Below are 27,659 nucleotides of genomic sequence, written 5' to 3'. Positions count from 1 at the left end.
TGCTTCCTGGATAGAGGTGTTTACCATTGCAAAGGATCTCCACTCAGAATATAGAAATTTAAGAGCCTGGGACTTTGGTTCTACCTCTGCTCTTTATATATTATTAAGCAAGTCCTAACTGCTATGTGAACCTGAGGCTTCTCATATGTAAAATATCAATTGATGACTTTCTTTATGCGTCTGATGACCATAAAACTTATTGTTTACAAGAAACACAGTGAAAATATTCAGTTAATATGGTTTAAAAACTAAGGAATATCTAAGATGAAATCCTCATTTATTTTCCATACAGAGAGAGAGAGACAGACAGAGAGAGAGAGAGAGAGAGAGAGAGAGAGAGAGAGAGAGTTTGATGTATCTTATTTTTGTTTTCAAACACCAGGATCTCTTTCCTTCTTTCTCCCTTATCCATGTAAACATGTTATTTGTTTGGTTTTTATCCACTAATATGTAACAGAATTAAACCTTTACTAAACTGAATCAAAAGATTATAACAGCCTGCTTCACAGTGGCCATGGCTACCTCTGGAAGTAACTCATTACTACTCCCCACAGATTAATATAATTCCAGTATCTAAAGGGGTCATTTATGTTAACAATGTAAATTAGTTTTGAGTTGGGTTCTCCTGTACTGAGAAGAAATTGGTGAAAAATACAATCATTACCATCTTTATTTGATATTTATTCACTTAGCAGATGAGCCAGAAACTTTGACATTGAAATCTACATTTTTTGGTGTTATTTTATGTTCCAGAAATACACAAATCTCATTACTTGTAACAACAGTCCATCTTTGTGAAAAATGATTTTAATTTAAACAAAGAATAAGTTAGTATACAGTTGTATGAAAATCAAACCATTCATTTGTTTTTCAATTTTAACAAAAATTAATATATCTATTAAAATTTGGATGTAATAACATAAACCAGACATTGTCCAGGATTGACAGAAGCCCTTTCAGATATGAGGATACCTTCTTTGTGCTTTAAAACCAGATCCATTTGATAATAGCAAGGTTTTAGCTGGTAGAAGAAAATGAGTTAACATTTATGCTTTAAAATCACTGACCTGGTTATAGTACACACCAAGTCAATTAAATCGCCGATCTGTTGTGTAAATAAAAAAAGGGAAGACTGCAATGTTTATAGGTCCTTAGTGATATATTACTTGCTTATGAATTCAGAAATAACACAAAGTAATTCTGCTAATTATCTACAGGTAATGATAATCAACTCATTTTATTTCAAAATGATAACAACATGTTGAATGCTTTTACTCTAAAGAAATAATAAGTAATTGAGGGAACATATAAACTTGATCATTTTATAATATATACTTGCATCAAAACTTCATAAAGTAAAATTACCCAAGCAGAGAGCCTTAATTGATGAATTGTCTACATCAGGTTGGTCTCTAGGTACATCTGTGGGGAACTGTCTTGATGACCTTAATTGAATGGGAAGATCCACCCTAAATGTGGTGACTACTTTTATATAGCATATTTTAGCAGGTCAGATTAAGAAGAACGCAGCAAAGGAAAAAATTTGCTGCATCCTCAATTTTCCAAACTGTTGCTGCCCAGATCACTACCTGTCACTGTAGCTGCTTCCTCCTTCAAAGATATCAATGTCAACTTTTCCAGGCTTCCAACTTAGATGAGGGAAAGCTGTTCTCCAGAAATCACCTTGGCCTTCAGTATCAAATTGGGACTGTTGAGGGTCCCAAACTCGTGAATTGAGCAACTTCCAGGTTCTCAGCCTCTGAAGTGTGCAAGGATTTACTAAGTCCTTTCCTTAGTATATCAAAACTCCTTCTCTTGTTTACTCCTCTAGAAAACCATCGAAATTCAATTAGCTAATTAAGTAAAGAACTAATGTTGTATTAATTAGATCTAAATATGCATGATTGACATGTAAAGGAAAAATATTTTCATTCTGTCCATTGTACATGTGATTTCTAATAACCTTTGTGACCTATTTCATTCGGGAATATGCTCCTAAAGTTAGTAATGGAATTTTAAATGTGAGGAAAAGTATTAATTCAATACCATTACAGTGTCTAAAAACCTATTTTAAAATGCACTTTAAAGTCTTTCCTGTACCCTTAAAAAGTGAAACATCAATAAGGTAGTCATTTCACATGGACATCCACATAGGCTTTGTGCTGGTCTAAATCAAAGGTGTTGGAAGGGCGGCCACACTCCTGCTGTTGCTTTTCAGCCAATGGCAATTATTTTCCCTCTAGGTTAATAGGGCACCATTGCACTGTGTATTTTGACAACTGAAATTTTGCCATTTAAAGGTTAGAATCTGTTCTGGGAGGAAAACAGAGAAGACCTTCCATCTTATGAGACATTTTGTAACTTTCAAAAATATGTGAGAATATTGTTAAATACTACAACCACTAAATTTTAGGTAATGCACCTTATTTATTTCTTTATGAACATATTCATCTATGTCTGTTGTCTAAACTTAGTAGGGGAGCACTCATCAAAAATAAAAATGTACATTAGATAAAAACAAAATGTTAATGTACTTACTGAAATAATGAAAATCATTGGTATCAATAGAGAAATCTGAAAATCAATTTAATACCAAATTAATATTTTATTCTTGCTGGACTAGTAACAATTCAAAAGCTGAAGAACACTAAATACTTATATGAATATGTATGCATAGAATTATTCATACAAATGAAGTAATTGGTACCTGCTCCAAATCGATAATACTGAGAAAAAATAAATAAACTTGCAATTGCTTAGACAATGATGAATCCTGGGGGATTCTTTACCTAAACTTTTGACGCTCACTCACTGGAATATTAGACAACATTAGATGTAATATTGTACATGTTAATAGTTAGATGTTTTCACATCAAACTTCTAAATGCTGAAACCATTTGCTTAAAAATTAGAAGCCTCAATATCAGTTGAACAAGGATGACAACAATGGGCAAACAAAACTAGATGGGGAGAAAAGCCCATGAGGACACAACAATACTGAAAGAACTGTACCCAACTGAAGAAACCTAGGGTCAGAAGTAGTTCCTGGAAGAGCACAGACTCTGATAGTCCAATGCCAAAAGATCAGATCCAAAATCATGCTTACCAGTAGCATTATATGGACAACACAGGCTGTATTAGGAATTCATATATATAATTAGTGGGAAAAATTACCCATGAATTTGAATGATGGTCGTGAGGGATCTATAAGAGGATTTGGAGGGAGGAAAGTTAAGGTTTAATTATTGTCATTAAATTATATTCTCAAAAATAAAATAAATGTAAAAAACTAGAAGCATCACTTAAGAGTCATTTATGGTGAGATTTGGAAAGATAACCTTCTTCAATTAGAAAATAAACTTATATTTTGGTTCCTGGAGAGTTATTTCAGTAATTACAAACAATTGTTTTTGCAGAAGATTTAAGTCTGGTCCCTAGTATTCATATGCTATCATCTGTAACTTCAGCTCCATGGTAGCCAATGCATTCCTCTGCCTCCATGAATAGCAGGCATGCACAGGGTATACATACACACATATAGGCAAAAATCATGAACATTAAAGAAAATAAACACAAGGAATAAACCTTAAAATCTGTTATTGGAACCACATTGTAGTGACAGAATGGATCTCCTTCCAGAATTGTGGTGAGATTTTGAGACTGCACATCACACATACAGAGAGATAGAGATGCAGATTTCAAAAGGCTCATCATCTACTTAATGGGGATTTTTAGGGAAAACAAAAGGTCTCCCAAGCTGGTCTTAACAATGTATTAGCTAAAAGTGTTATTCTTTTTAGAAAAATACCTATCAAAAAACAATTCAGTGATGGGTGTTTTAGGATGTACCGTAGCAAAGAAGACTTGGTAATTTACAATTCTAATTCAGCTGAAGGGTCAGGCACCCAGTTGCTTACATCTCAATGGACAGAAAGCTCATAGGGAAGGAGGTAGGTTTGGACTATAAATAAAAGTCCTGACTCACATTGAACCATGAAATATAAGGTGCATAACTTTATAAAACAGTACCAGTGTCCGATGCTGAACTGTTCCAATACATTGGCCAGTTGGTGACACTTTACATCTCAATAGTAGCTTGAGTTGTATTGATGTTACAGTAAAAGTTTTGGGTGAGGGATCCTGGTTATGGAAAAGGACTATATTGCCTGAATGTCCTATTCTGCCAATTACCAGTTTTACAAGCAGAAAGAGAAATAAGGGCAGTGTATAAAAATCTTGCTAACAGTCAACATCAACTGAATAGTAGATACACATTTATTACTAACAAATAATGATTCTTTATTGGTACTGTTCCAATATTGAAGGGAGTTTACAAGTTTAAGATGCCAGATGGGGTAGTTCAGAAATTCAACTCTTTGACCTGGCAAGAGATTCTTTTTATTTTCCAAGGAGCACACTTGAAAGTTTGGCCTTTGGGAATACACCTATAGGACTGTAGGAACAGTAAGGGTCCTTTCCAGTGATGTGGCTCAGATATGGAAGTTGGGCTGAGTACTGGTAGGAACAAGCATGTATGGCCCCATTTCTAAATATGTTTTAAGTACCACATAAAGTAAAGGGGAAAAAAGAAAAGAAAAAAAAAAAGAAAAGCACTTCACAGAAACGCAAACCAAGCAAAACAACAAGATAATAGACTTTAAAATAGCTGATATCTAATATAAAATGGTTTTCTTTTTACCCAGATAATAAACCCTTACTGTATAAATTTATGGGTCTTTGGAATCCTGGATAGTGGGAAAAGTCACTTCAAGACAAGCTTTTGTTAACAGCTTCAGAGTTGAAATAATAAAAATAGATCTGGTATATAAGAAAACTGTAGTTTAGAACTTGATGAATTCCCAAGAATTTTATGTTGATATCCATAAAGAGAAAAAAATACAAGAAAGAAAAACTGTCTTTCAAAAATAAAATCTTTACAAAGAATATGTAACTGACACTGCAGTAGTTTGGGTCTATGGTCTATAACATTGAATTTAGGTCACGTTATCTGCATATTTTGTCTCTTCCTCTTCCTGATTTTATAATTTTTTTTAAAGCATAGTGACATTTTATTTTTCACTATGGTCTTTCATATATTGTAGTGTGACTGGTGCCTACTCCAAGCTTCTCACATATACAGTTAATATCAAAAGCTGAGATTTTCTCTACTTTTTCTCCAGAAAGATTCTCCTGTGTATTGAACTCCATGTTCTGAGCTGCCTAGGCTTCCACTGGCCAAATGAACTCAAGACCCTCAAACCTATGAATGAAGCAATGTGATGCCCCAGGTTGTGTGGATTCAAATGTGAGTGGTTTGAACAGATTCATGAAGCACAAACTCTGGATCTTATCCTTATCTCATCTCACCAATTAGCCCTCACAAAGAAATCCATTTTCCTCAGAATCTATAAAAACTGGAGTAAAAGATGAAGGGAGTCAAGAGTTCAGTCCTTTAACATTTGGATTGTGTTCATTCTGTCATTTATAGATATTCTACCCTGACATGATCAAAATATCTTACCCAGTGATTTTTCAGGTAACCTTTAATAAATTGAATTGTGAATATCAGAACCTAAGATGAGGAAAGGTATTGGTTTCCTTTCTCTATTCTAGATCAATGAAAATTAATTATAATGGGGTGGGGGTAAATACATGACTGTATGGAATTGACAAAATTTGATACAAGAATTCTAAAGTAATATGGTTTCTCTGACAGGCTTCTTGAATTGAGTCTATAGTTATTGTGTAGAATCATGGAATAATTAAATAGTTAAGAATTTACTTTGTCTTAGAATACATAAAACTGAAACTTTTTTTCTTTTAAGAGATTTGTAACACAAAAATACAAAAACCCCAGAGATGGATATTGGGGTTCAAGCTTCAGATTGAAGATGAGAAAAGCAAAGCAGCTGCCCACTAGCTCTTACCCCTATATCAGGCTGAAATGTAATATAGTCCAAACTTTTTTACTGATGTGAAGTACTGGTTAACTTAGATAATACCTTCTCCTTTTGAAAATATTCCTAAATATTGGTAGGGTAATAGCTACTAAATATCTGTATTTATTATCTATCTTCTATGGAATGACAGACCTTTTTTCTTATGTGTATTGAAAGGTTGTCTTAGTTAGGGATTTATTGCTGTAAAGCAACTTAATTTGGGCTATATTACATTTCAGAGGTTTAGTCTATTATCATCATGGTGGGTAACATGTAGGTAACATGGTACTGGAGAAGCAGCTGAGAGTTCTACATCTTGACCCACAGGTAGCAGGAGACTGTGTGTGTCACACTGGCTATACCTTGAGCATATGAGACCTCAAAGCCTGTCTCCACAGTGACTCACTTTCTCCAACAACATCACACTATCTCCAAGAAGGCCACACCTCCTAATAGTGCCACTCCCTATAAGCAAAGTATTCAAATGCATGAGTCAATGGTGCCGGTGCAAACCTACTCACACCACCACAAAGGGTATGTTAGCACTTAATATTTTAAATTAAACTCATATATCTCATAACATCACAAATAGCTTCTGAGAGATTTCCATTCATAGAGTAATACTTTATATTTGACTGATGGTATTTCTTTAAAAATTTGTGGTGCATGCCTTTAATCCCAGCACTTGGGAGGCAAAGGCAGGGGAATCTCATTGACTTTGAGGACAGTCTGGTTTACAAAATGAGTTCCAGTACAGCCAGGACTGTTACTCAGATATTCTCTGTCTCTGTTTAACCATAAAAGAGTAAATGGCTTCAGATTAATAAGTAATAATGAGCACCTGGATGGCTCTAAACTGGAATTGTGGATTTCTTTAGAAACCTCACCACTATCAGATATTCAGGTCATATAAGGTAATTTTGAACTTTAAAAAGCATATGAATGACAGTTCAAAGTTGTGAGAGATTTGTTTGTTAATAGTGACAGTTTTAGTTACAAGGAATGAGTGTGTAAGAGACTGTTCAAGGTATCTCCCAGGTCTGAATCCCAATAACACATGTTTTGCGGACATTTGTTTTATATCTCATTCTGTTCAATGATGAATTTAAAAGCAATAGATCTGCAACAAAACTTTTCTCCATCTCTATACAGTTAGAAAAAAATTTAATAAAATTTTATGGGTTAATTTGGTGTTTAAAACAGACTTAAATACTCAGTAGGAAACATACTATTTTCTTTCTTATCTCTCATATCCTCCAGGATTTTTATATTATATCTAAATTGCCATGACATTATGTAACCCAATTGTCTTTTTTGTGTGTATGTGCATGGTAAAGTTCATGAACCGGGTATTACTAAAGCATTTCTTTTCTAGCATACACCCAAGATGCCACTGAGATGGATCCTAAAAGTCTGGTTGACAATAATATTTTATTGTGATTTTATTGTCAAGCTCATGAACATTTTTACTACATTTTGCTAAACTGAATATTCCAGTTCAGTTACAGGCTTAAACATTACATATTCCAGATTGTGATCCACAATGTTCTGCAAGTGGTATTAACCCTCATGCAGATTTCATAATGGAAGTATTATAAAGTGCTGCAGAGATAGGAAATGCGAACTTAAACTATTAAAAAGTCATGGAAGTTAAAGATAATCAAAGAGAAGATTAGCATTAGAAGCCTTTCTATATGTACTCTTTTCAGACAGCATGCACAAGCACACTGACAGTCCTGGACTCAACTTCCAGCATTTCCAAAACAAAAAAATAAAATGCTTCCTGAGTTGGGAAGATAAACCTGGGAATAAAAATTATTTTCCCACAAATGTTAGGAAAAAATTTGGAAGGGCTTATAGGAGCTCATAGAAACTGAAATGGTACAGACCCTATATGTGTCTAAGTGAGGTCCATTGCATATATCTTACGGTTGTGTAGCTATGTGTTTTTGTATGGGACTCCCAACAATGGGGATGTGAGAGATCATTTATATTTTTTGCCTGTGATTGTAACTCTTTTCCTCCTTCTTGGTTGCTACATCCAGCCATGATATGAGAGTTTGTACCCAGGCTTAATGGGTCCTGTTAAGCCATGTTCAGTGGCTATTATTGGGTGTGGGGAGAGTACAGAGGCACAGGGAAGAACTGGGAGGAGTGGAAAGGAAAGAAACTAGTCAGGATTGTAATATATGAAAAAAGACTAAAAGTTGAAACAAAGGGGAAAAAAGAAAAATCTTGCCTAAGAAACACTCTCTACATACATATTAGGTATATTATGGTAATAGACATCTACACAAATTCCATAGAAACTCATCAATTTCCTTCTCCCTTTGTGACTGGAGAATGTCATCTATTGGCAAGGTCATATTTAAGTTTGGAATCTGTACAGTGATGAATAAGCAGTCATTCTTTCTCCATGTTACTTATTATATAGCAGAAGCAGATACTCTCAACTAAGCACACAAATGTATAACATGTCAAATTCTGAAAAATTCCATTCAGCATAGTAAAACTGAGCAAGAAATGTGGGTATATCTAAGGTGGAATGGAGGAGAATATTATTTTGTATGTAATAATCAGGAATTTTATCCTAGAAAGTAAATATATTTTGTTATTGTTGACAAAGATACAGTGGAACCAATGACATTAGTCAAGCAAAAATTGTTGTGAAACCCCTGTGAGCTGAGCAGCTATGTATATATAAGGACTACTGTGAGTCAGATTGACTAGAAAAGACTGAGAAAATGATGGGTAGTAAAATATAAAGATAGACTTGTGTATGTGTCATGTAGAACATTGTGAATAATTACAAGGACATTTGTTTAGAAAAGTTTGAAACTTGAACAGTGTAATGGATAAGAGAAAACTTCGACATGCCTAATATATACACTCTACTCATAAAATGCATAATCAGTACAGCCCATTGGTGAAAATAATTAACCAGGTAATTGTGTATTTTAATTAAATCTTATAATTAATGCACAGTTCCTCACATCTCATTCTATAACCTAATGTTATTTTGTTTCAGAAATCCACCCAGAATAGCACAATACATTCAATCACCATGTTTCTTTAGGGTCTTGATAAGCCACTTCAAGGTCTCAGATTTTGATTATGCTGTATTTTCAGGTCCATTGATCATGTCTTTTGTAAGCTTTATCTTATTCATATTTTCATGATTAAACTGAGACTTTGTTCAGGGGAAAATATTTCAACACACCATAGAAGAGAAAACATGCCATCAACAAAGTAGTAACCATTCATATTTCCCTGGCAGCTGGAGCTGAGGAGCCATGTAGGTTTCTCCAGTGTAGTTACTATTTAACTCTCCACTTTTCATATTGAATTCTGAATGGAATTCCTTAAATTTTACTCACATGAAGTAGAGACTGTTCTTCTCCTTGACTGATTGATGGGTAAGTTGTACACACCATTCGGATTCTCAACTACAGATAATTTTTTTCTTTCTTATTTGTTTAGAAGGTTGTTTTTGTCCATGAGGAAAGCAGCTTTCTTTCCCTATGACAAAGTATATGAAATTATCAATTTTGAAATAGTAGGATTTTTTTACTCTTGGTTTCAGAAATATCAGCTCACAATTGCTAGCTCCATGGCCATTAGCTGTATAGTGAAGTAGTAATCATTGAAGGAATACATGGCAGAGAAAGCTGATTACCTCATGGTGTCTGGGAAATAGAGAGGGAAGACTGACTAGTTCTCTAACATAATTACTAAAGCTCACCTTCATATTACTGGAAACTTGAAGCTAGTCCCTATCTCTTTAAAACTGTACCACTTCACAATGTTGCCACAGGCTTCACATTGAGATTGTAAAAAGTGAATATTTTGGTGACATTTTTCCAAACTGTAGAAGACATTACAGACATGGATATATATATATATATATATATATATATATATATATATATATATATATAGTTTTGATTATCACTTAATACTTTCTTTTTTATTTTTTCTAGTTTTTATTTAAATTAGAAACAAATTTGTTTAACATATTGATCCCAGTTCCCTCTTCCTCCCCTCCTACCATGCTCCCCACTAACCCCCTATCCTATCCCCTTTTGCTCCCCAGGGAGGATGAGGCCTTCCATGGGGGAAATCTTCAATGTCTGTCATAACATTTGCAGCAGGGCCTAAGCCCTCCTCCGTGTTTCTAGGCTGAGAGAGTATTCCTCTATGTGGAATAGGCTCCCAAAGTCCAAAGTATGCTAGGACTGATATATTACCAGAGGCCCCATACATTGCTGAGGCCGTCTCACTGACAAGCACATTCAGGGGTCTATGAACCTAATACTTTCTTGCTCAAATTATTTCATCAAAAAATGATTGCAAGTTCTTCTTTCTTCTTTCTTTCTTTCTTTCTTTCTTTCTTTCCTTTCTTTCTTTCTTTTTTCTTTTTCTCCATAGAAATTGATGAAGTACAAATACCATGTTTTTTTTTCTGTAAAAGTCTTTTTTTTTTCATTTTGAAATATTTATTTATTCTTTCATTTACATTTCTTTCTTGAAAAAAGATTTTGTTACACAAGCCGGGTTGACCTCAGAGTAACTATGTAGACAGACTGAAATCAAACTCATGCTAATACTGTGCCATTCTCCAAAGTGGTAAGATTATAGATTTTGGATAATTACACAGCTTATATGGAGATCATAATCTATGGCTTAACTATATACCATTACAGATTGATGCTTCTTACTGATGCTTCAAACTTTATTCAAATGTACATTACTCTAGGATTTTTTTCCTCTGCCCTGCTTGGGGACACCTGAGGCTGGAGGACTGCTCACAGGATCCCATTTTGGTGGGATGCAACACACCCAGAGGCTGCCAACGCCCCAGTATCAGTCCTGCTTCCATTCAAGAGAAGAGGAAAGAGAGCAGAGTGTTGATCGGTTTCAATCTACAAAAGGGAACCTTGGTCCTGTACCCACCAAGAGAGGAACAGACTCCTTCTACACCCACCAGAAGAAAGGATGGAAAGAAGACAATATAAAAACACATTCAACAACAGAAAAATCAGTATGAAACCACCAGTTAATATGGACCCTACACCAGCAAACCCGATCATAGCGACACAGATGAAGTAGAAGGAAATGACCTTAAAAACATTTTCAGGAAAATGATAGAAAGCCTAAAAGAGGATATGAGAAACTCCCTTGAAGAAATGGAAGAAAGCACAAACCAAAAATTACAAGAAATCAACAAATCTCTCAAGGAAACAGTTCAAGACTTAAAACTGAAGTAGAAACAATAAAGAAAACACAATCTGAGGGAATGCTGAAAATAGAAAAGCTGGGTAAACAATCAGGAACTACAGACAAAAACATAACCAACAGAATACAAGAGATGGAAGAGAGACTCTCAGGAGTTGAGGATACACTAGGAGAAATAGACTCATCAACCAAAGAAAAGCTTAAATCCAACAAATCCCTAAAACACAGTATCCAGGAAATATGGGACACAGTGAAAAGACTAAACCTAAGAATAATAGGTATAGAAGAAGGTAAAGAAACCCAACTCAAAGGTACAGAAAACATATTCAACAAAACCATAGAAGAAAACTTTCCCAACCTAAAGAAAGACATGCCAAAAAAGTCCAAGAAGCCTACAGAACACCAAATAGAGTGGACAACAAAAAAGGTCTCATTGCCACATAATAATCAGAACCCAAACATACAAAATAAAGAATATTAAGAGCAGCAAAGCAAAAATGTCAAGTAACATATAAAGGCAAGACTATCAGAATTATACCTGAAAACCAGAAGGTCCTGGATAGATATTCTATGTACACTAAGAGACCATAGATACCAGCCCACACTACTATACCCAACATAGCTTTCAATCAATATAGATGAAGAAAACAAGATATTCGGTGACAAAACCAGATTTACACAATACATATATACCAATCCAGCACTACAGAAAACTCTGGAAATAAAACTGCACCCCAAGGAAGTTAACTACAACCAAAAAAAAAAAAAAATAGACTATAGATAATCCCACTTTACCAACAGCCAAAAGAAAAATGGGGTGGAAATCCACAAACAACTCCACCACCACCATCAAATCCAAAATAAACAAGAATGAACAATTAATGGTCATTAATATCCCTCAATATTAATGGACTTAAGTCACCTATGAAATAGACACAGCCTAGCCGAATGGAAAGGAAGACAGAATCCATCTTTCTGCTGTATACATGAAACACACCTCAACTTCAAAGACAGATGGTACCTAAGAGTTAAGGGTGAGGTTTGGGAAAAGATTTTCCAATAAAATGGAGCCAAGAAACAAATGGGGGTAGCAACCCTAATATCCAAAAAATATGACTTTAAACTAAAATCAATCAAAAGAGATGAATGAGGTCACTTCCTACTCATCACAGGAGAAATCCAGTAGAATAAAGTCTCAGTTCTGAACATTTATGTCCTAAACACAAAGGAATCCAAGTTCATAAAAGAAACATTACTAAAACTCAAATCACACAAAAACCTCACACACTTATTGTGGGAGACTTCAACACCCCACTCTCACCACTAGACAGAAACACCAGACAGAAACTTAACAAAGAAACAAAGTATCTAACAGAAGTTACAGCCCAATTGGGATTAACAGACATCTATAGAACATTCCATCCAAACACAAAAGAATATACCTTCTTCTCAGCACCACATGGAACCTTCTCTAAAATTGACCACATACTTGGCAACATAGCAAACCTGAACAGATACAAAAAATTCAAAATAACCCCCTGTATCTTTTCAGACCACCATGCCTTAAAGTTAGAATTCAACAACAACACAAATTGCAGAAAACCTACAAATTCATGGAAAGTGAATAACGCCCAATTGCACTATTCCTGGGTTGAGGAAGAAATAAAAGAAATTAAAGATTTCCTAGAATTCAATGAGAATGTAGGCACAACATTTGTCTACTTTTAAAATGAGATTGGTTGCTCACTTCTGCATTAAAATGGTTGGAAAGACATTTATACATATTTACTTATCTTTCATTAAATAAGCAATATTTAAATACTTTCTCCATGTCCGTATGTTTTTCTGTGAATTCATTGATAAGAACAACACAATATAAAGGTGTTCACTTTAATTCCATATGGGGTTTAATTCTCTATCCCTTTCAGCACACTTGCAAAGTAGGTTACACTGGCTCTGGTACTCTCACATCTGCTGCTGGCTGGTATGATTACATCAAAGTCACACCATGATAACAATTACTTTCATATCATATCTAATTTTTCAATTTTGTTTCATCAATCTGTATGAATTTTTAAAATATATACCCATATTATGATTTATACAGTAGGTTATTGGTAAACTGTTTTGATTACATCAGCTTTCAATATGTAAGCTATCATAGGTCTTTTGAAGTTCCTTTTAAAGTTTTTAGTTAATTTCCCAACATATGAAAAAGAGATATGGTAAATTATTTTGATTGATTTTGCTATAGATAAAATTGTAAGACTATTGTGTTACACAGAAGTTTAATTTGGAAGATATTTTGATTTAGGTAGTTAACTTAACATTCTTATTCCTTGATTTCATAAATCCTGCTTTGTATTTTTAACCAATAAACTTTTCTTCATTTTACTAAATTCATATTTTAATGTTTTATATTTTATCAGCGTAAGTATTATTTTCATATTTCAAATAACAATTGCTCATTGAAGACAGAAATCAGTCTCTATACACTAATCTTTTATCTTGGGACCTCCTTGGTTGTAGGTTTCTTATGATTATTTTGGATTTGATACTTGCAACATTATGCAAACTGGAAATACAGACAGTTTTACTTCTTTAGAAGATTCTAAGTGATAGGTGTCCTTCCATCTTTGTCTAACTGGGCTAATGAGAACTTTTGGTATGAATATGTTACAGAGAGTATATTTGCTTACAGCCTCTAAATAAGGGGATTAACAGACTTCTCATGTAAAAACAATCATGGATTCTTTAAATTAATCTCACTTTATTATTATATGTTATTCTTTTCTCACTTTATTATTATATGTTATTCTTTTTATTTTTTATTTTTTGGTTTTTCGAGACATGGTTCTCTGTGGCAATGCTTACTCCATTTAATTCATTTATATTTTGTGAAATTTTTCATTTTTTCTTAAAAGATAGGATTTGTCTTATTTTTTCTTGTCAGATGGACAAAAGCTAAGTTCATCTGAGAAGGAATTTTGATTGAGAAAATTCCCACCTATTGACTTCAAGACAAAGCTGTCTGGCATTTTCTTCATTAATGACTGATGTGGAAGTGCTCATTCCACTGTAGTTAGTACCATCTTTGCGCAGGAGGTCCTAAACTCTATGGAAATGGAGGCTGAGCAAGCCTTGGGAAGAAATTAATTCCATTAACTCTGTTTCACTTCCTGCCTTAAAGTCCCTGATTTGACATCCTTTCATGATGGATATATATAAATGCATTCCTTCCCAAGTCATTTTTCATCATGGTGTTTATTAAAGCAAAAGAAAATAAACTATGTCTATAGTTTTCTTTCATAAAATGTATGTACCTAGAATTTGACAGTGAAAATAATTAGATAATCTACTATTATTTATTATTAATATAGTCATTGTTGCATTGTTTTGTATTTAAAGTATATTTAGTGAGTTTAACTTTGCTTGTGTGACTTTTACTACTTTATCTCTTTTGAAGAATAATTCCATTATTTCTGAATTGTTGAATTAGTGGAAATAGAAACTAATTTTTCCTAATGAGCAGTACAACATCACCTAACTGGATATGCTATAGATTCTAAGCCCTAGGACTCAGAATGGAAATGAGCCCTATAAATATGGTTAAGATTACATATTTAAAGGTGAATCTTAATCAACTGTTTCTGGTATGCTTAAAGAATAAATATTAACATATACATATACTAATAATGGTATCTCAGGACTGGTGAGACAATTTAGTGGTAAAGTACTTGCCACAAATCCTGAAAACCTTAGTTCTATGCCTGGGACTCACATGTTGGAAGGAAAAAAACCAACTCCCTGAAAAGGCCCTCTAACCATATGCTATGGTAAAAACTTTCCCTAACCTTGTCACATACATGTAAGGCAATTCATTTTGAAAAATTAGAAAAAAGCTTTCTGGAAGTAAAGACCTTTGCAGGAATTGCACATAGGAGACTGTAATTGAAAGAAGGATATCTGAGAAGTATTCAAATCTGCAACCATATTTACCTTGAATGTTTTCATAGGAAAATCCATAAATTTGTTTCTACTATTGATATTGAATTAAAGTTATAGTAAGGTAATGCAGAAATGTTCCTTGTTTACTTTAACTTTTCCATGTGCATTGGAGTAATATTGATGATTACATTACTCCTCATTCAATATTAACTCGGGAAACTATTTTGCAGTCTCTCTAAATAAAGGGGGTGATTTGCTTGCAACTTTATTCATCTGGTGAATCCACTAAGATTTATTGAAATTCCTATTTCTTCAGTTTTTTTTTTATTTTTCACTCAGAAATATAAGTTGTGAAGTATTTTTTTAGCATCTTTAAGCATTAAAATTGACCCTGAAACTTCTTAACTTCCATGTAGATGGAATGCCAATACAGTATAATTTTAGAACACTGAGGTGGTCAACTTTCATTTGAAGAGAACACTATCTATCAAAGGACAGAATATAAAAAAAGAAAGTTCTGACATTATCATATGAAACAAAAAAGTGAAGGACAATAATAGCATACAAGTCCTACTTGGCATATGCTTTACAAGCTGAGCCAAAATATTTTCAGTGTGATAAAAGAGAAGAATCACAGATAAGGCTAAAATTGTATATTGAACAACTAGAAATATAAGGTTATCATTTAAGTGAATGATAATGTAAGTAATGCTCTTTATTTCATTCTAAATTTATGATGCCTGTTATACACACAATCTTATCAAAAGCTCAAATAACTAAATTGGTATAAGGTCTGCCAGCTAATGGACAAACATGAAAAATACGGAAATGAATATAGGAAAGTGGTCTCAAAATTGAAGTTTGAAAATCATTAATATATTAAGATTACTTTCTTTAGATCACAAATTCATAAATTCTTTACCGATGATTATTAGGTAGCTTGAGCCTACAATTTTACTATCTTGTTTTCATATTGGCCTCTCTTCCTTCTGTCTTCCAAAATTATGTCACAGCATGAGATTTACTAGTTGGGACAATGAATTGGAGTTCTGTATTGGTCAGGTTGATCTAGATGACGTAACTTAGAGAAAACTGTGTGTGTGTGTGTGTGTGTGTGTGTGTGTGTGTGTGTGTGTGTGTGTGTGTGCGCGCTCGAGCACATGTGTATTTAATTTACCATATATACATAATGCCATTTTGCCATTTTATAAATAGGACTTATCAGGATGGATTAGAGGCTACAGTCTTCTGGTAGAAAGGTGAAGAACCCAGTAGATACTCAATCCACACATCTGGATGTCTCACCTGGTATCCATCCTATGATAAACCACACAAAATAATTATATACAGAAACGATGCCTCTGTATCAAGACAGAAGACAAGCTGATGAGAATAAAGGCAAGCAGGTGAGAGAAAGCAGAAAAAAGCAAAAACTTTCTTCTTACATGTCCTTTTATGAAAGCTGTCACCAGGTGTTCCGACTCACATTTGAGATGGGTCTTCTAAGATCAACACCCCAGAATTAAGGCTTATCGTCACAGCTCAAGCCATCCAATTGAGAAAAATCTTTCACTAAGTGTCCAATCTATTTGAGTTTTATTTTATTTCACAAGTAGACAAATTGACAACCAAAATTAGTCATCACGACATCCACTTATTTGTGAATATAAAGCCAAACATTTAGAATGTAGTATGCTTATTTAGTAAAATGTCAGTTGGAGGTTTTCCTCCAACATCCATGACTTCACTAGGCTTGGGTAACAGGCTAGATTTCCAGTACCAGGTCTGATTTCCCTCTTATTGAACAAATCCTAAGTTCAAATACAGAACTATTGCTTGCCACCAAAATATGTGTGGCACTGCTGTACCCTTAGTTTTATTATACAGTGGCAGTTTTTGATATGGGTTTAGGTTTGATACTTGGGTATGACTGTTGGTTGGTTCCTTTCTTTGAACATTCCATGTCCTCCACAGGCACCTTGAAAACTTGCCACCAATAAAGAGGTTGTCAGGTCTGAGGCCCATTGAGACCTTTGTCCTATCTATATGGACATGTAACAGTTAATGAAAAGAAGAGACTATGAATTTGAAAGAAACCAAAGAGGGGGATATGGAAATGTTTCTTAACAACTCAGGACTTCTTATGAGTTAATTCTTAATTTTCACAATTGAACTATTACCCAATACTTGAAAAGGAAGCCTGTTAGAGAAAATATTTTTAGCTACTGATTTTGTTCACCAAAACAGAGAGATTTAAATTATATCCTTTGAACAATGTTACATACGACTACAGAGGAATATTTTATGTGTAGAGTAATAGGAAACATAATCCCAATGAGGAAAGATGTGACACTATTCTGATTAAGTTGAAGTTGATATTTAAAGTATGTGTAATTGTTTTAACAAAATGTAAAGGCCAGGAACAAATTAGGTTTATACGATTGAGCAGCTGTAAATACTCATGAGTTCAGACTGAGTAATCATTACTGAATCTGAATTAGTAAGTATCATAGCCATCTCAGGGAAGTAATCACTTAATGTATATTCTAACTATTATTGCAGTATGCTGCGATATACATAAGATGCATTGCAGAACTAGAACTAAAATTACAGTCAAAATTATGTTACATATGAATTCATGTATTAAAATCTATTCATGTTAACCACTTTTAAATATACTTCATAAAATGATGAAATAATAACACACTTTGTCTTAGACTTATTCTAATGATTCATTTATCTAAAAATATTCCAAGAGCTTTACAGAAAAATTAAACATTAGAGATCACCTTTGAGATAAGAGAGTGACTGGATTTGTTTGTTTGTTTGTTTTTGTTTAACGAGACAGGGTTTCTCTGTGGCTTTGGAGCCTATCCTGGCACTTGCTCTGGAGACCAGGCTGGCCTCGAACTCACAGAGATCTGCCTGCCTCTGCCTCCCAAGTGCTGGGATTAAAGGTGTGTGCCACCACCGCCCGTCATGCCTGGATTTTTTTTTTAATGTTTCTGTTACAAACTTATTACATTATTTGAAAAATATTTCATTTTTTACATTCTTTGTTTATATTTTGACTATGCTCCAGTGATTGGATGCAGACTCAAGCAAGAGTATTTAGCCCGCAATAGTTTTACTCAATGGGTTTAACAAAAATGAGGATGCAAATTTGGGTGGGGATTAAGTCGAGAAGTTGGGACAGGAAGATGAACAGAAACAAAATATAATATATGACATCCTCTTTGAATAGCCTTATTTGAATTTACCAATTTGTAATTAACATGCATTCACAAACAGCATTGGCAATTTCTATAAATACAACATTTGAGTGTATTACATTGTTTTCAAAATGAAAAATAATGAATATTTATTGACATCATGATTATATATTTGATATTCATGGCATTCATTTAAACTTCTCTTAATTTCTGATTCATAAAGACTACCAAATCAATAGTTGACAAAACTGAGTTATTGCTCATTACAAAGACATAACCATTTTGACTATCATGTTATCCTATAGTAGCAAAGCAGCCAAATACTACACACAAACACACACACACACACACACACACACACACACACACACACACACACACACAAGTGTGCTCATACACATGCATAGGCAGACCCACCCATATGTGTTCTCTGATGCGTGCACTCATGAGCACATACACTTAAATACACAATATATGTACATCTGTAGACATGTATACACATACACACACTTAAAAACACAACTTAATCTTAGTGTGCTAATTAAACTGTAATGACCCTTTTTTTCATTGCTCTCACACTGAATAAATATGTGTTTGAATTATAGAGTGGGACATTCAATAACTATGAACATATGCCTAAGCACTTAGTAATGTCCTGAATTCTCATGTACAATATTGAATATATTGTATTTACTTTTAAAATCCTAATACACACTTTGAAAAACCCCTTTATTGCAAAATTAAATAACAAAAAATAGTATATTATTCTCTCATAAGAATCTATATTTGGGGAATTCTTTTTTGTTTTTTTTTTTACTTTTTATTAGTTAAATTAGGAACAAGCATGCTTCACATGTCAATCCCTTCTCACTCTCCCTCACCTCACACCCAACCCCCCACCAGCCCCCACTCCCTCTCCCCTCTGCTCCCCAGGGAGGGTAAGGCTCAACACAGGGCCTCCCCAAAGACCACAAAAAACATCCTGGGCTGGGCCTAGGCCTTCCCCATTGTATCTAGGCTGATAGGGCATCCCTTCACATGGGATTGGCTCTCAAAGTCCCTTCTTACACTTGGGAAAAATACTGATCCACCACCAGGGGCCACACAGAGTGCCAAGGCCTCCTAACTGACATCCACATTCAGGGGTCTGGATCAGTCCCGTGCTGGCCTCCCAGAAAGCAGACTGGGCCCCATGAACTCCCCCTTGTTCAGACCAGCTGTTTCTGTGGGACTCATCAGTCTGTCTATTTTGGGAATAATACCAAGCTGTTTTCAGGACTATGGCTCTATAATAGAGCTTGAAGTCAAGGATGGTGATACCTGCAGAAGTTCCTTTATTGTACAGGTTGTTTTTGCTATCCTAGGTTTTTTTTTTTTTTTTCCATATAAAGTTGCGTATTGTTCTTTCAAGGTCATTGAAGAACTGTGTTGGGATTTTGATGGGTACTGCATTGAATCTGTAGATTTCTTTTGGCAAGATTGCCATTTTTACTATGGTGATTCTACCTATCTAAGAGCATGGGAGATCTCTCTACTTTCTGGTATTTTCTTTAATTTCCTTCATTAAAGACTTAAAGTTCTTACTGTACAGGTCTTTTACTCTTTTGGTTAGCATTATGCCAAGATGTTTTATGTTGCTTGTGGATATTGTGAAGGGTGCTGTTTTGCTGACTTCTTTCTCATTGCATTTACCATCTGTATATAGTAAGGCTACTAATTTTTTGAGTTAATTTTGTATCCTGCTACTTTGCTGAAGGTGTTTATCAGCTGTAGTCATACCCTGGTAGAATTTTTAGGGTCACTTATGTAGACAATCATATCATCTGCAAATAGTGAAAGTTTAACTTCTTCCTTTCCAGTTTGTATCCCCTTGATCTCCTTTTCATGTCTTATTGCTCTAGTTAGAACTTAACGTACAATATTGAAGAGATGTGGAGAGAGTGGACAGCTTTGTCTTGTTCCTGATTTTAGAGGAATCCTTGTGAGTTTCTCTACATTTAGTTTTATGTTGGCTGTTGGTTTGCTGTATATTGCTTTTATCATGTTTAGCTGTGTTCTTGTTATTCCTGGTCTCTCCAAGATATTTATCATGAAGGGACAGGACGTTTCAGCATCTAGTGAGATGACCATGTGGTTTTTCTTCTTCAGTTTGTTTATATGGTGGATTACATTGATGGGTTTTTGTATGTTGAACCATCCTTGTGTCCCAGGTATGAAATCTACATGGTCATGGTGGATGATTTTTCTGATGTATTCTTGGATTCAATTCACCAATATTTTGTTGAGTATTTTTGCATCGATGTTCATGAGGGATATTGGTCTGTAGTTCTCTTTTTTAGTTTTATCTTTGTGTTGCATGGGTATCAAAGTAATTGTAGATTCCTAAAAAGAGTTTGGCAATGTCCCTTCTGCTTCTGTTGTGTGGAACAATTTGACCAGTACTGGTAATAGCTCTTCTTTGAATTTCTAGCAGAATTCTGCAGTGAAGCCATCTGGCCCTTTGCTGTTTTTGGTTGGGAGTCTTTTGATGACTGCTTCTATTTCATTAGGGGTTATAGGTTCATTTAAACTGCTTATCTGTTCTTGGTTTAATTTTGGTAAGTGATATCTATCCCAAAAATTGTCCATTTCCTTTAGATTTTCCAAGTTTGTGGAGTACAGGTTTTCAAAGTATGACGTGATGATTCTCTGGAATTCCTCCATGTCTGGAGTTATATTCCCCTCTTCATTTATGATTTTGTTAGAGTGCTTTCTCTTTGCCTTTTTGGTTAGTTTAGATAGAGGTTTGTCTATGTAGTTTATCTTCGAAAAGAATTAAATTTTTGTTTCATTGATTCATTATAATTTTTCCTAGTTTCCACTTTATTAATTTCAGCCCTCAGTTTGATTATTTCCTGGCATCTACTCCTGCCTGGTGAGTTTGCTTCCTTTTGTTCTAGAGCTTTCAGTTGTTTTGTCAATTCTCTAGTGTGACTATTCTCCAGTTTCCTCATGTGAGCACTTAGTCCTATGAACTTTTCTCTTAGCACTGTTTTCAGGGTGTCCCCTAGTTTGTGTATGTTGTGTCTACATTCTCATTAAACTCTAGGAAGTCTTTAATTTAGTTTTTTATTTCTTCTTCAACCCAGGAATGATGCAATTGTGTGTTATTCAATTTCCATGAGTTTGTAGCTTTTCTGCAATTTGTGTTGCTGTTGAATTCTTACTTTAAAGTATTGCAATCTGATAAGATACAGCAGATTGCCAGGCAGTGGTGGCTCATGTCTTTAATACCAGCACTAGGGAGGCAGCAGCAGGAAGATCCCTGTGAGTTTGAGACCAGCCTGGTCTACAAGAGCTAGTTCCAGGACAGCCTCCAAAGCCACAGAGAAACCCTGTCTCAAAAAACCAAAAAAAAAAAAAAAAAAAGATACAGGACATTATTTCAATTTTTTAGTATCTGTGGAGGTTTGCTTTGTTGCCAAGTATGTAGTCAATTTTAGGGAAGGTTCTATGTGGCACTGAGAAAAAGTTATATTCTTTTGTGTTTGGATGGAATGTTCTATAGATGTCCGTTAATCCCAATTGGGCTGTAACTTCTGTTAGTTCCTTTGTTTCTTTGTCAAGCTTCTGTCAGGTGTTCCTCTTAGGTCAAAGCATGGTGTTGAAGTCTCCTACTATATGTGTGTGGAGTTTTATGTGTGGTTTGAGCTTTAGTAATGTTTCTTTTACAAATGTGGGTGCCTTTGTATTTGGGACTTAGATGTTCAGGATTGATACTTCATCTTGATGGACTTTTAAAGAGATGAGTATAAAAAGCATTTCTTCATCTCTTTTGATTGATTTTAGTTTGAAATACAATTTTTTAGATATTAGGATTGCTGTACCATCTTGTTTCTTGGGTCCATTTGATTGGAATATCCTTTCCCAATTCCTTACTCTGAGGTAAAGCCTGTCTTTGAAGTTGAGGTGTCTTTCTTGTATTTGGCAGAAGGATGGATTCTATCTTCATATCTATTCTGTTAGGCTGTATCTTTTTATAGGAAGGTTAATACCATTGGCATAGAAGGGTATTAATGTACATTGATTGTTGGTTGTTGTTTATTTTGGATTAATGTTGGTGGTGTCATTGTGTGTGGATTTCGTCCTCCTGCTTGTTTACATGTTTGGTAATGTTTCATTATCTATTTCCTATGTTTTTGTGAGTGTAGTTATCTCCATTGGTTTGGAGTTTTCCTTCCAGTACTTTCTGTAGTGCTGGATTTATGGATATGTATTGTTTAAATCTGGGTTTGTCATGGAATATCTTGTTTTCTCCATATATAGTGATTGAAAACTTTGCTGGGTATAGTATTCTGGGTTGGGATCCATGTTCCCTTAGTGTTTGTAGCATATCTATCCAGGAACTTTTGGTTTTCAAAGTTTCTGTTGAGAAGTTAAGTGTAATTCTGATAGGTCTGCTTTTATATGTTACTTGGCCTTTTTCCTTTGCTGCTCTTAATATTTTCTCTTTATTCTGCAATTTTGGCATTTTGATCATTATGTGGTGAGGGGACTTTTTTGTGTTCTAGTCTGTTGTTCTGTAAGCTTCTTGTACTTTCATAGGCATATCCTTCTGTAGGTTGGGAACATTTTCATCTATGATTTTGTTGAATATGTTTTCTGCACTTTTGAGTTGGGTTTCTTCACCTTCTTCTATACCAATTTTCCTTAGCTTTGGTCTTTCATGGTGTCCCATATTTCCTGGATATTTTGTGTTAAGGATTTCTTGGACTTGAGATTTTCTTTGTTCCATGACTGTATATCCTATAGCAAGTATTCAACAACTGAGATTCTCTCTTCCACCTCTTGTATTCTATTGATTATATTCACATCCTTAGTTCCTGATCATTTATCCAGCCTTTCTATTTCTGGCATCACCTCAGTCTCTGTTTTCTTTTTTCTTCCCAACTTTTTTTATTTGAATTAGAAACAGGATTGTTTTACATGACAATCCCATTTCCCTTCTCCTGCATATCATCCCCTACCTGCCCCCCCAACTAAAACCTTATCTGTCACATATCTTTTCTGTTCCCCCTGGATGGTGAGGCCTTCCATAGGGTGTCATCAGAGTCTTTCGTTTCCTTTGGGATAAAGTTTTGGCCCACCCCCATGTGTCTTGGCTCAGGGAGTTTTCCTCTATATGGACTGGGCTCCCAAATTCCACACCTATTCTAGGGATAAATACTGGGCTTCTATAGGAGGTCTCATAGATTTCTGAGGTTTCCTCACAGAAACCCATATTCTTTGGGTCTGGATCAGTCCCATGCTGGTGTTCCAGCTATGAGACTGGGAAACAAGAGTTCCAGAATGTTCAGGTCAGCTGTTTCTGTGTGTTTCACCAGTGTGGTCTTGATTTCCATGCTCTTCACTGGTCCTTCTCTGAATCTGGGTTCTAGTTCAGATCGGTGATTAGTTATGGGTGTCTGCTTCTACTTCTACCAGCTGCTGGATTAAGGCATATAAGACAGTCATCAATCTCATAATCAGGGAAGGACATTTAAGGTAGCCTCTCCTCCATTGCTGAGATAGCTGGCATCATCTTTGTAGATCTCCAGACATTTCCCTAGTGCCTGATTTCTCTGTAAACCAAAAATGTCTCTATTGATTCTATTTCACCTTTCATTCTTTGAACTGTTTCGAGTGCTTCCTAAACTTGTTTGGTTATTTTTTTTTTCTTTGCTTTCTTTAGACTATTTAAGAGATTTGTTTATTTCTTGAATTTTTTTGTTTGTATTTTCCTCTATTTCATGTAAATTTTGCTTGTTTTTTTCTTTTATTTCTTTAAGGGATTTTCTTGTTTCCTCTTTAATCGTCTCTATCATATTCCTAAGATAATTTTTAAGGTCTACCTCTTCTTTGTCCTCTGCATTATGCTCTTCAGATCTCGCTGTTATGGATTCCCTAGATTCTCATGGTATCATATTAGTCTTTCTGTTGTTGAGTGTGTTCTTATTCTGTCTTCTTCCCGTCTCTTCTTCCAGTGGGTGCAGGTGGGGTCTCTATCTCTTCTTGCCACCCGGTTGTGTGTGTGTGCCAATATTTCAAGGTCTGCAGCTCTGGATGATCTTGCCTCTCTTGGTAGTCTCCTCACTCAACAGGACTTGTGGCAGCAGAGGGGGAAGGAAGAGTGAGGTGTTTCCAGACTCAAGGATGTCCTCCCTGTCTGGACGGGTCCAATCTATGGCAGGCACAGGCCCAGAGAGATAGGGTTGGGATGTGTTGGGGTGCTGGGTAGGAGTAGGGCACGAGCAGAGGTTACACTCACCTCAGGAGAGGTTGGTCCAGCCAAGGAGGAAGGAGGAGTGAGGTGTTTCCAGACTCAGAGAGGTCTGACCTGTCTGGACAGGTCAGCTCTATGCAGGCACAGGCCCAGAGAGATGGGGGGTGATGAGCACATTGGGCAGGAGTAGGGCAGGAGCAGAAGGTACACTCACTTCTGTTTATTTTAGGAATTCTTTAAAACAAAAAATAAACATTAAGGCAAATAATATGTTTAGATTTTTATTGTACCTCTACTATGGAAGTCTGAATAAAGTTATTTTTCAACTATCTTGTCAAAGGGAAAATCTGGAAGTCCAGTAAACTCTACTGTTGATCCAAAGAAAGCTGAATTTTGCAGCATTATATGATTTATGTAACATGTAATCTCCAATTTTCAGAGACAAAAGCTTTAGCTACTTTAGTTGGTGATCTTCAGGGTCTAATGATTTGTCCATTCTATACCTAGTTTCCCAAGGATAATGTTCACAGCCACCTCATCAATCATTCCACTACAGCATGTTTTCTTTCCTCTCACATGTCTTACTTACTTTTTGAGTTTATTGTTAAAAGGCTTTTATCAAACCTATTTCAGAAAAAAAGCTTCTAGAACAGCCATCAAGACTTTTAATGAATTTGTTACTTTCCATTAAATCACTCCATACCCAGGTGAATGATGTTGACATGACTGACTGCCTCTGTTACTATTGAAAACATAAATGCCAAGGTCAAGGTAAGATTTCGGGCAATGGTCTATTATTGTCACCTGTAGTCACTATCCCTACTGTGTCTCTCTAGGAGATTAGCAAGTTGTTATTAAAAAAAATAATACAGATTGAGAGAACTGAACTTTATTAGTAGGTGGGATACATTGAAGAGTATATAAAATTAATAGCAAGGCGTGAAGAACCTCATTGATTGTGACTAGCACATACTTTGCATTTCATATACAAATATCCAGATTTGAAAGTTGCTTTATCATTTTAGAAAATTTATTATTCTTATGTTCCTTCCACAAAGTATGATATTAATAGTTCCACACTCATACTGAATTTAACCGTTTTAGAATTCAAAAAATAATAATCCTATCTTTTTAAAAATATGTGACTTAAGTCACTTCCAATAGTTATAACACATTTGGCTTAATTTCTTGCCAAAATAACTGATATATAAAAATTTAGAGCTGATATGTGTATCACCAAGACAACAGCAATGTTTAGGAAAAAAGACATGAAAAACAAAAAGAAACAAACATCTCCCAAACATACAAATGTATAAATAAGCCCAATTATTTCATTTAGAGAAAACAAAAGTTTTGAGACAAGAGTGTGACTCTGTAATTATCTTTGCAGATAATTGCCTTTAAAATGAATGATAAAAGCTATTCTAAGATGTAAGATAATCTGTAGAATTTATTCATGAATTAGTTTTCGTCCCTTTTATAAATTTTATACACACATGACATGAGAAGTAAAATGTGATTTGAAGGAAACACATACGAAAGAAGAATGAGTGGGCTGAGTAGTGTTTAGCTTTATACCCTGAATACTGTCTAATTTGTTGCAGCAAGTTTCTATACCCTGACTTTAAAATGGAGTTTTAATTCATTTTTGTCACAATACCTTCAAGTGTATTACCTTTAATTTCTAAAATAATTACTTTTGTTAAATTTCCAAAAGTGGATTGCCTTTAATTTCTAAAATAATTATTCTTGTTAAATTTCCAAAACCTACACTTTAGCTCATATATATAATATATATATATATATATATATATATATATATATGAGCTAAATAATATATATATATATATATATTACAAAACATTTGTGCATGGGTGCACATGCATACACACACCCACAGAGGCAAAGAGAGATTCACCATTTCTCCTTTTAATATTTTAAACTTAAACTAGTTGTAAGATGGAGGATAAAACATGTGACAATATAAGAAAATTCTCACAGATTTCTCAGAGTCATTGCTTTTCCTAATTGTAAGGATACTCAATGCTACATAGGGAGAATGGAATAAACAGGGCCATTTTTAGTCTTCTGCTTTCCAAGGTACTTTTGGGGACATGTAAATATCTATATGACTGACCTCTGGAACAAGTGAATCGAGTAATAGGTGGCTGGCAGAGTGTTGGGTGGCCCCTGTCTCAGTGAATCAGTTTGTAACACAAATGCCTAAACACTGACATCCTCTGTAACAAATGGTTTGTTTTGTAACCTTTTTACAAACTGCATTTTCAGAAGTTGATGTCACTTTTGTTGTGGAGAGAGAAGGTTATTTTCCTTGCACAAAGGAGGCTAAAGACCTGTTAGGATGAGGAGGAACTGCTAATTTACAAAGTACAGGCAACCACCTTTGTTGAATTCCCCCCCACTAGACCAATGTGAACAAATATCTACTCACATCACTAAGAGCACTGGTGACAGACAAAGGAAATGGTTTCATTGAAGTCTACCTTTGTCAGTCAATGAGTTTGTTGGGAATATTTAGGGAATCTCAGCTGTGGTATTACTTATAGGAATATGGCACCCAACAACCCTATGGTTTCTGACTATTCTGCATTCTAAACCATGTAACAGTTTCCTCTGTCAAATGTTTTTAATGTCTGGCTTTGCTCTTTTCACAGATGGTTTTCCAAGATTGTCAGACATTCAATGGTGAGCATTATATAACTGATCCCTGTTCCACAGGGTGGGGAGATGATTTGAAGGCCTACCTTATTGTTTTGAGAGCAACTGTGATTTCATCTTGGAATTCAAATGATGCAGTAGAGTGGTACTTAAAATAGAAATTACAATAAAAACAGTATTTAATTACAGAAATGGGCAAAAACCTACCTCATACCTTGTATCCATTAATTTAGTGAAAAATGAAAAGTGTATACAGTGTCATGGATGGGAGACACAGACTGCTTCAGGTCTCTGAAATTCCCAGCCATCTTCCTACTGTTGTAAATAATTTAATTACATTAAAATCTCAAATGTAAAAGAAAATAAATTATCCCAAGACACTGTTTTATAGCTTTGGATTTTTGA

The 27,659-nt window shown here is 34.9% G+C and overlaps 1 long non-coding RNA gene across 1 annotated transcript; it reads left to right on the top strand.

The window, feature by feature from the left end:
• The first annotated feature begins 5,178 nt into the window (after positions 1-5,178).
• On the top strand, positions 5,179-27,432 carry LOC118238836. Its single transcript, XR_004770082.1, has 3 exons — positions 5,179-5,305; positions 16,338-16,528; positions 27,251-27,432. It is a non-coding gene; the product is annotated as an uncharacterized LOC118238836 (long non-coding RNA).
• The last annotated feature ends 227 nt before the right edge of the window (positions 27,433-27,659 follow it).

This window comes from Cricetulus griseus, chromosome 5 (assembly GCF_003668045.3).
Source record: "Cricetulus griseus strain 17A/GY chromosome 5, alternate assembly CriGri-PICRH-1.0, whole genome shotgun sequence".
NCBI lineage: Eukaryota > Metazoa > Chordata > Mammalia > Rodentia > Cricetidae > Cricetulus > Cricetulus griseus.
The sequence above is the reverse complement of the archived record's forward strand: the minus strand, read 5'-3'. Positions and strand labels throughout refer to the sequence as shown.